The following is a 9,159-nucleotide window of genomic DNA, read 5'->3' on the forward strand; positions in this document are numbered from 1 at the left end:
AGCCCAACATTGAATGTTTTTAGCCAAAAAGGTTCATAGCGCATCCTCTGTTCAGAGGATACCGCTGTGATAGCAGCTTGTAATGAGCCCAGGCCTCCATGCTCTTGTTTTAAGGGTTCTGTCGAGGCACTGGTGCTCCATGCCAAGTTTTTATTTCACATACATATCACTTTTAAACCATTTTATGTCTCCATAGCACACATCATTTGTCATTGCCATAATCTTACTATATATATATTTTTACGCATTTACAGCGACTGTTCTTTAGGCCCATTTACAGCCACATCATATCTGTTTTATCTACACTGCACATCGTACAATTCATTATCATCGTTCTGGCGCTCTTTGGCCACATCTGGCCCTTGCGCCTATAAACTCCACTAATCATCATCATTGCGGCATTGCGCAGGCGATAAACTAGGGAAGGCGCAAAGCACGCAGTGATGAACCAATGTTTCCTACTGTAACATGGTAACCGCTGATAACGGGTAGTGATAAATAGTATACCCGGACTGGACACAGAGACCCGTATTCAACTTTTAGTTAACGCGCACGCTGTGAATTTTTCATTGTTCAACAACGCACAGGAGAGATCTCGCACCGGCACTACTTTGGAGGTCTAGCTAGTGTCAATACCTATGGGGTTGGCAGTGAAACGTTGTGCAGCGCGAACAGTCAGTTTTTCAATCAAGAGTCCTCGTACGAATTGCACGGAACTGTGACAGATTACAACTGTTCCTTAGTATACTGCCTCGTACTGTAAATTGTCGCATCTTTGTTCTAAACACTTGGTAGTAGACGCTGCCCGGCGTCGGCAGGCAAGAGAGGGTTGAGCAAAAGAGAGAGGGGGAGGGGTTCGTATGCTCTGTAAGGGTAATCACGCCATACACTAGATCGAGATTGACCATAAAACGCTACGAATCTGAACGTTACTTTGGCCTCTCGGCAAAACTTACCAAGCAGAGAAGGTGGTTTCATGGTGGCGCATACCGTGCTGCCCTGAAGCCACCTTTTCTAAGTGGCGCCATTGCCGCGAAATAACTTATAGGAATGTACTACGCGCATCACAATGCACATTTTTGTTGGTTTCGAAGACCTTCGAAGCTTGAAATACTGAAAATATGAGCTGAACTGAACGCTGAACATAATAAAATTTCACCAAAGTAATAAATATTAGAGAGGTTGAACACTAAGCAGAGCCACTGAACAGCATATATAGTCATCAATAATAATAAAAAAACAACAATCGCATGGAAATGTAGCAGTGGAGAAACATCATATTCTTACCTTGCGTAGATGCGAAGTAGCTGGCACTAATGCTTACACTGGCGGTGGCGTTGACGCTGACGTTCATTGCGGCATTGCGCAGGCGATAAACTAGGGGAAGCGCAAAGCACGCAGTCATGGACCAATGTTTCCTACTGGAACATGGCAATCGCTATAGCGGGTAATGATAAACAGAACACACTGACTGGACACAGAGATCCGCATGTACGGAAGTACAGGGACAAATTTCCACATGTCTCGCTAAAGGGAACCGTGTGTAGATGCGAAGTAGCTGGCACTAATGCTTACACTGGCGGTGGCGTTGACGCTGACGTTCATTGCGGCATTGGGCAGGCGATAAACTAGGGGAAGCGCAAAGCACGCAGTCATGGACCAATGTTTCCTACTGGAACAAGCCAACCGCTATAGCGGGTGATGATAAACAGAACACACAGACTGGACACAGATATCCGCATGTACGGAAGTACAGAGACAAATTTCCACATGTCTCGCTAAAGGGAACCGTGTGTAGATGCGAAGTAGCTGGCACTAATGCTTACACTGGTGGTGGCGTTGACGCTGACGTTCATTGCGGCATTGCGCAGGCGACAAACTAGGGGAAGCGCAAAGCACGGAGTCATCGACCAATGTTTCCTACTGGAACATGCCAACCGCTATAGTGGGTAATGATAAACAGAACACACAGACTGGACACAGAGATCCGCATTATGCTTTTATTTAACGCGCACGCTGTGAATTTTTTGTTGTTCAACATGAATTTAGTGAACTGGGCTCCACAGGTACAGGTACTTCACCGAACGCAGCACTTGACGTACGCTTACTGAGAATGCCGAACTCACGCGATGCTCTGCACTCTTTTTTTGTTTCATCCGTATTGTCATAGAAAGAAAGAAAATATGCTGCAGAAGGGACAGTAATTGTTTAATAACAACCCAATTAACTCCAAATGTTCAACAGGCAACCAACAGGTAGAATAGCAACTGTTAGCACTGCAATTGCTGACTTGTTGAAAATACTTTTACAGTCTATACCTCAGCCAGGGTATCTTGTGTTGCGATACGATAGAAAATATTCGTGCAAGAAATGTTGGAGATACAAGTAGGAGATACCACCTCAATAATTGTATCCGATACGCTGCTTACCACTTGTATTTTTAGATACTTTCATATGTTAACAACTCTCTTATGTATCTATATAACACAGGGACAAATGCGTAGTAACAAAAGCACTTGCTTTAGAACTTCATAACTAAGGCCAACCTAGTTCAGCTTTATCAAAATCGGTGATTTTATCTAAGAAGCTGTCGTTTTCTAGCTATAGGTATATAGTTTTTATTCCAGAACAATTTAACAAGGTTCTTTTGGTTGCTTAACATGACCGCAACTTATTAAGCTACGCTGCCAGTAGTTTTCGTTGTGGCTTTGTAATAAATAGAATGACACAAAAATAAAAATAATAAATGAATGAGTTTATTTTCGCGGCTCGTTACAGAAGAAACCAAAACAAGCTTCCCGCAGGGGCGCCTGCGCAAGTAGGCGTTTGGTGTGTATCGACACCACGGACCCGAGCTAACGGGGAAGTTTCTACTCCCTTCCACGCCTAGTCGTGCGTGGCTTTGCCGTGTCCGGGGAAAAGGGGATCCTGGGGGTTGAGCCGACGCTGGGTGATTGGACCATTAAGGCCCCCCGGCAGAGGCAACACACCCCTTTGGCCCCGGCTTCACGTAGACGGCACCTCTGGGCTGACCCACCCAGGGGAAATCGGCAGTCGCCTTTTCCTATCTCTCTCTCCCCCACACCTTCGTCTTTGCTCCTCTTTAAATCTATCCTGTCTTGTAACTTTTTCTGTTACTTCCCCATTTTCATGGGTGGCTTGGGTTAACCTTGTGCAACTAGCCAACCTTGGCCTACGCGCATCAGGTTATCGTAGCGGTGTACGGCTGGCATCTGCATGTTTCGCGTTTCATGAACCTTGTAGCGTCCCCTCGTTGAGCTCCATGGTGGGTGGCCGCCATCGTTACTGAATTACATTCCTCTATCATGCAGAGAAGCTTTCCACTCCTTAATGATCGTGCCGCTTCAAAGCGCGTACGCACCGAAGAATTTTCCTTTTTCAGCCGACCCAAAGAAGTATTCCCTCGTTATCATGCTGTACACAGTGAGAAGCCCAACAAAACAGCCAGAACAGTGTCCCCGTTCATAGTATCGCGGTCCCTGACAGTCACATTAGGTGATGGCTACAAAGTTACAAAAATGGCTAGCGGTGACCTTCTTTTAGAACTCAGTGACAAAACACAATTTGACAAACTAAAGAACCTTGCAACATTCGGCGACATTCCCATCAGCGTAACACCTCATCGATCCATGAACTCTGCACGTGGAGTTGTTTCTGACACAGACCTCCTTGACCTGACGGAGGCTGAACTTCTCGAGGGCTGCAAAGAACAGAATGTGACCAATGTGAAGCGAATCGTCATCCGTAGGAACAATCAGGAAATCCCCACGAAACACTTGGTACTGACCTTTGCCACCAGTGAACTACCACAAACAATAGAAACAGGCTATACAAAGACACCGATCAGACCCTACATACGAAACCCCCGCCAATGTTACCAGTGTCAAAGGTTCGGCCATGGCTCTCAGAGATGTCGTGGTCGACCTGCTTGTGCCAAATGGGGTGCCCAAGGCCACATCTCTGACAAATGTAATGAAACCCTACATTGTGTAAACTATGACGGAGACCACGCATCATATTCACGTTCTTGTCCAAAGTGGAAAAAAGAAAAAGACATTATTACACTGAAGATTCGCGAAAATATCTCCTTCAAGGAAGCACGCCGAAGGTGTTCGGCTTTTCACGGCGCAACTTAGGCTGATGCGGCGCGTCAGGAAGCAGCGTCGCATCGCCCTCCGCCACTACCTAGGCCCACGCAAAGTGAGCCATCGGGTGTGGTGGCCGCCCCCATGGTGGAAGCAGCCAAGCCTGTTCCACCTACCAAGCCAGAGACTCACGTGACTCCAGGGTCGTCGGGTCGACCGACCACGTCTCACCAGGCGAGGTCGCAAATACCCAACAGCAGCTCGCGTACGCGGGCGTCCAGTGCTTCACGTGAGGCAATGGACACAAACACGGTACCTCAGGTGCCGGAAATGCGGCGTGGCTCCCTAGATCGCGCTAAAAGAACCAAGAAACCAATAACAGAGCCCGACGACGGCCCTGCTACTCAAGTTACAACTTCCCACTTGAACAGCCACTTCAATTCCGTACACACACCACCACTTTCCATCAAATATGGAAACACAGATTGTACAATGGAATGTCAGAGGCCTTCTCACAAACCTCGATGATGTTTAGGAACTTCTACACATTCACTCACCAAAAGTGCTGTGTGTACAGGAAACACACTTAAAATCTAAACACACCAATATCTACGCAGTTACATTATTTTCCGAAAGGACCGAGATGATGCCGTGGCATCATCTGGAGGTGTAGCTGTTATAGTTAAGCAACGTTCAGCATGTAAACACTTGAAACTCCAAACGTCTCTTGAGGCAGTGGCTGTTCGAGTGGTGCTTCTAAGCAAACTCGTCATCATTTGCTCTATATACTTACCTCCACATTTTCAACTACACAAACATGAATTTCACTCCTTGATAGATGAACTTCCCGAACCCTATCTTGTTCTAGGGGACTTTAATGCACATAACAGGCTATGGGGCGACTCTCCTTGTGACGCCCGAGGTCGACTGATTGAACAGTTTCTTCTCTCTTCAAGCGCGTGTCTCCTGAATCGAAAAGAACCAACCTAATATAACCTCGCTAACAATACCTATTCCTCAGTAGACCTAAGCATAGTATCTCCATCGCTTGTGCCTCTACTTCACTGGAAAGTCATCACTAATTCCTACGGAAGTGACCATTTTCCCGTAGTTTTGAGCACACCTACATCAACTGAATGCCCGCCCCAAGTTCCAAAATGGCTATTAAGCAAAGCCAACTGGGAACAGTTCTATAACATCACTCATTTAAACTGGCGCGACATATGCACTTTAAGCATTGATGCGGCTGTCGACTACTTTACAGCATCTCTGATTAATGCAGCAACAAAAATCACACCACAAACGAATGGACATCATGGAAAACGACCTGTGCCATGGTGCAACTCAGAGTGCCAAAATGCACGCAGGCAGCAAAACAAAGCATGGAGGGTGCTTCGGAACTCACCTACAGCCGAAAATCTTGCCACTTTTGAGAAAATGAAGTCTCAGGCCAGGAGAACGCGTCGGCAGACCAGAAGAGAAAGCTGGCACAAGTTTTTATCGGGGATTATTTCATATACCCAAGAGGCTAAAGTCTGGAACATGGTTGGTAGAGTAGCAGGAAGACAAGTGCATTCACTCCCACTCATAAACACACAAGGTGACAGCCTGGAAGATCAGGCGAACTTCCTCGGTGCACACTTCGAGCAGGTCTCTAGCTCGTCACACTGTACTGAAGCTTTTCAAAGATATAAAGCAAAAATCGAAAAGCAGAAACTGGAATACAAGTGTAAAAAATACGAGGCATACAACCAACCTTTCAACTTAGCTGAGCTACAAACATCACTAAATTCCTGCAGTAATTCTGCCCCAGGCCACGACCATGTCATGTATGAAATGTTGAAAACCTGCCGCTTGAAACGCAAAAAACTTCACTCTCCCTATACAATGCTGTCTGGCTTTCTGGCACCATACCTACTTCCTGGAAAGAAGCCATTGTTATCCCTATTTTGAAACAGGGCAGGGACCCTTCCTCTGTTTCAAGTTATAGGCCAATTGCACTAACCAGCTGCCTTTGTAAACTTTTTTGAAAAAACGATAAACCGCCGACTTTTATATTTCCTTGAAACACACAATCTGCTTGACCAATACCAATGTGGGTTTCGAGAGTGTAGATCTACCACCGACCATCTGATGCGTATCGAGGCACAGATCCGAGACGCTTTCGTGCACAAACAATACTTTCTTTCTGTGTTTCTCGATATCGAAAAGGCTTACGACACAACATGGCGTTTTGGCATATTAGGAGACTTGTCTCACCTGGGTGTGCGCGGTAGAATGCTTTCCATATTCGAGAGAGTCTTGTCCAATCGGACATTCCGTGTGCGTGTGGGAAGTGTTCTCTCCCAAAGATTTGTGCAAGAAACGGGAGTACCGCAAAGTGGTGTACTTAGTTGTGCACTTTTTATTATCAAAATTAATTTTTTGCACCTTTCCATCCCCGCAATATGTTCCATTGTACATATGTCGATGACGTTCAGCTTGGCTTTAAGTCATGCAACCTAGCAATGTGTGAACGGCAGGTTCAGCTAGCTTTGAACAAGGTCTCTAAATGGGCAGAAGAAAATGTATTCCGACTAAACCCACAAAAAAGCACATGCGTCTTGTTCTCCCGAAAGAGAGGCATGCACTCAGAACCCGTCATTGAACTGAACGGTCAACGTCTGTCTGTTAATACGGAGCATAAATTCTTAGGATTAATCTTGGACAACAAGTTGACATTCGTACCACACATCAAGCATTTAAAAACAAAATGTTTAAAAGCCATGAGTGTTTTAAAAGTGTTGTCACGTACTACGTGGGGTAGTGACAGGCAATACCTTATGACCCTGTATAGAAGCTTCATTCGCACCCGCTTAGATTATGGGGCCGTTGTTTATCAGTCTGCGACTCAAAGTGCTTTGAAGATGCTAGACCCCGTGCACCATTTGGGCATCCGCCTTTCTACGGGTGCTTTTCGCACCAGCCCCGTAGAAAGCCTTTATGTTGAGTCAAATGAGTGGTCGCTTCATCTGCAGAGAACTTACATGTCCTTTATTTATTCCCTTAAGGTGAAAGCAGACAAGAAGCGCCCCTCATACTCTACTATTAATGACTTGTCGAGCTCAATTCTGTTTCAAAACATGCCTTCGATGAGGCAGCACTTCTCAGTTCGCCTGAAGAGTCTAGCTGAGGAAAGTGGAGTCTCACTTGAACACAGTTTAATGGCTCCTGTAGCATACCCGCCACCGTGGCAATGGCGCACTATAGATTGCGATGTGTCTTTTCTAGAAGTTAGAAAACATGCGCCTATTGCCCATATCCCAACATACTTCCTGGAACTTCAACACAAATACACACGTCCTGAGGTCTTTACAGATGCCTCCAAGTCTAACTCCTGTGTGTCTTACGCTGCTGTCGGCCCATCCTTTTCGGATGCTGGCCCTCTACATCCAGACACAAGTATCTTCACAGCGGAAGCTTATGCTATACGTGTGGCGGCTAAACACATCAAGCAATTACAAACACAAAAAGCAATTTATACGGACTCCCTCAGTGTGGTAACGGCTCTGCACACTCTCAGAAAACACAAAAACCCAGTCCTTGTCTCACTTTACTCCATTTTGTGCACACTCTACACACTCAAACAAGATGTCGTAGTGTGCTGGGTGCCAGGGCACCGTGAGATTCAAGGCAACGTGAGGGTGAATCAGCTCGCTGCATCCGTCCACAAAAGCACTGCCCCTACACTTATATCAATCCCAGCCCTTGATCGTAAGCCGTCTCTCAAACGAAACCTCAGGGTATACTGGCAGAGCAAGTGGAATACACACACACAAAACAAACTACACGTCATTAAGCCACACCTTATTCCGGCTGCGGCGGCTGCATTTCCGATGGAGGCGGAAATGTCGAGGCCCGTGTGCTCAGATTTGGGTGCACGTTAAAGAACCCCAGGTGGTCAAAATTTCCGGAGCCCTCCACTACGGCGTCTCTCATAATCATATGGTGGTTTTGGGACGTTAAACCCCACAAATCAATCAATTAAGCCACACCTTGGTCATTGGCTGCCCGTATCGAAATCGCGTCATACAGATATAATACTAACGAGACTCAGGATAGGACACACATACGCGACACAAACTTATCTTTTGTCTGGTGACGATCCACCATTGTGTGACAAATGTGGTGAAACATTAACAGTCCTTCACGTACTAATCCAATGCAAACACTTAGAAACTTTAAGAAAACAACATTTTCCATTACCCTACCGACTACATATACCTTTACACCCTGCCATGTTCGTCGGTAGAGAACCGCTTTTTAGTCATAAATCATTGTTAGAGTTTTTAAAAGAAATTCATAGTTTTCACATCATATACCCGGGCATTCCGTAGCACGACCTCTCCAGAGAGGTTTTTGCTGTGGTGGCTACACAAGAAAGCACTTGCCTCACGGCCGTTGGACGCAAGGGTATGAACGAGTGAGGCACTTGTGCTAATGCCATACATATCCACCATCGTCTTTTATTATCACTAACTTTTGTCATCTATTCACACCACACACACCTTTCATGGCGTGGTCATGATTTTATTACTTGTATGTTCTTACCCGCCTTACCGCGAGGAATTTTATGGCCCTTATACAGCCGCTTATCACAATCATTGTCCATATTTTTAGTAAGATGAACTGGCGCTCTTTGGCCGTGAAGTGGCCCTTGCGCGACAAAAAATCAAACATCATCATCATCACCCTGCAATGTTCGTCGGTAGGGAACCGCTTTTTAGTCATAAATCATTGTTAGCGTTTTTAAAAGAAATTCATAGTTTTGATATCATATACCCGGGCATCCCGTAGCACGACCTCTGCAGAGAGGTTTTTTCTGCGGTGGTTATACAAGAAAGCACTTGCCTCACAGCCCTTGGACACAAGGGCGCTGATGAGGCACTTGTGCTAGTGCCAAATATTTTTACACGTTTCTATTATCAAAACGTTTGTCACTCTTTTTACTATGCATATCACGGCACTGTCATGTCTTTAATACTTATGTTTTTACCCGCATTTTCGCGAGGAA

Source organism: Rhipicephalus microplus, unplaced genomic scaffold (genome assembly GCF_043290135.1).
Source record: "Rhipicephalus microplus isolate Deutch F79 unplaced genomic scaffold, USDA_Rmic scaffold_23, whole genome shotgun sequence".
Lineage (NCBI taxonomy): Eukaryota > Metazoa > Arthropoda > Arachnida > Ixodida > Ixodidae > Rhipicephalus > Rhipicephalus microplus.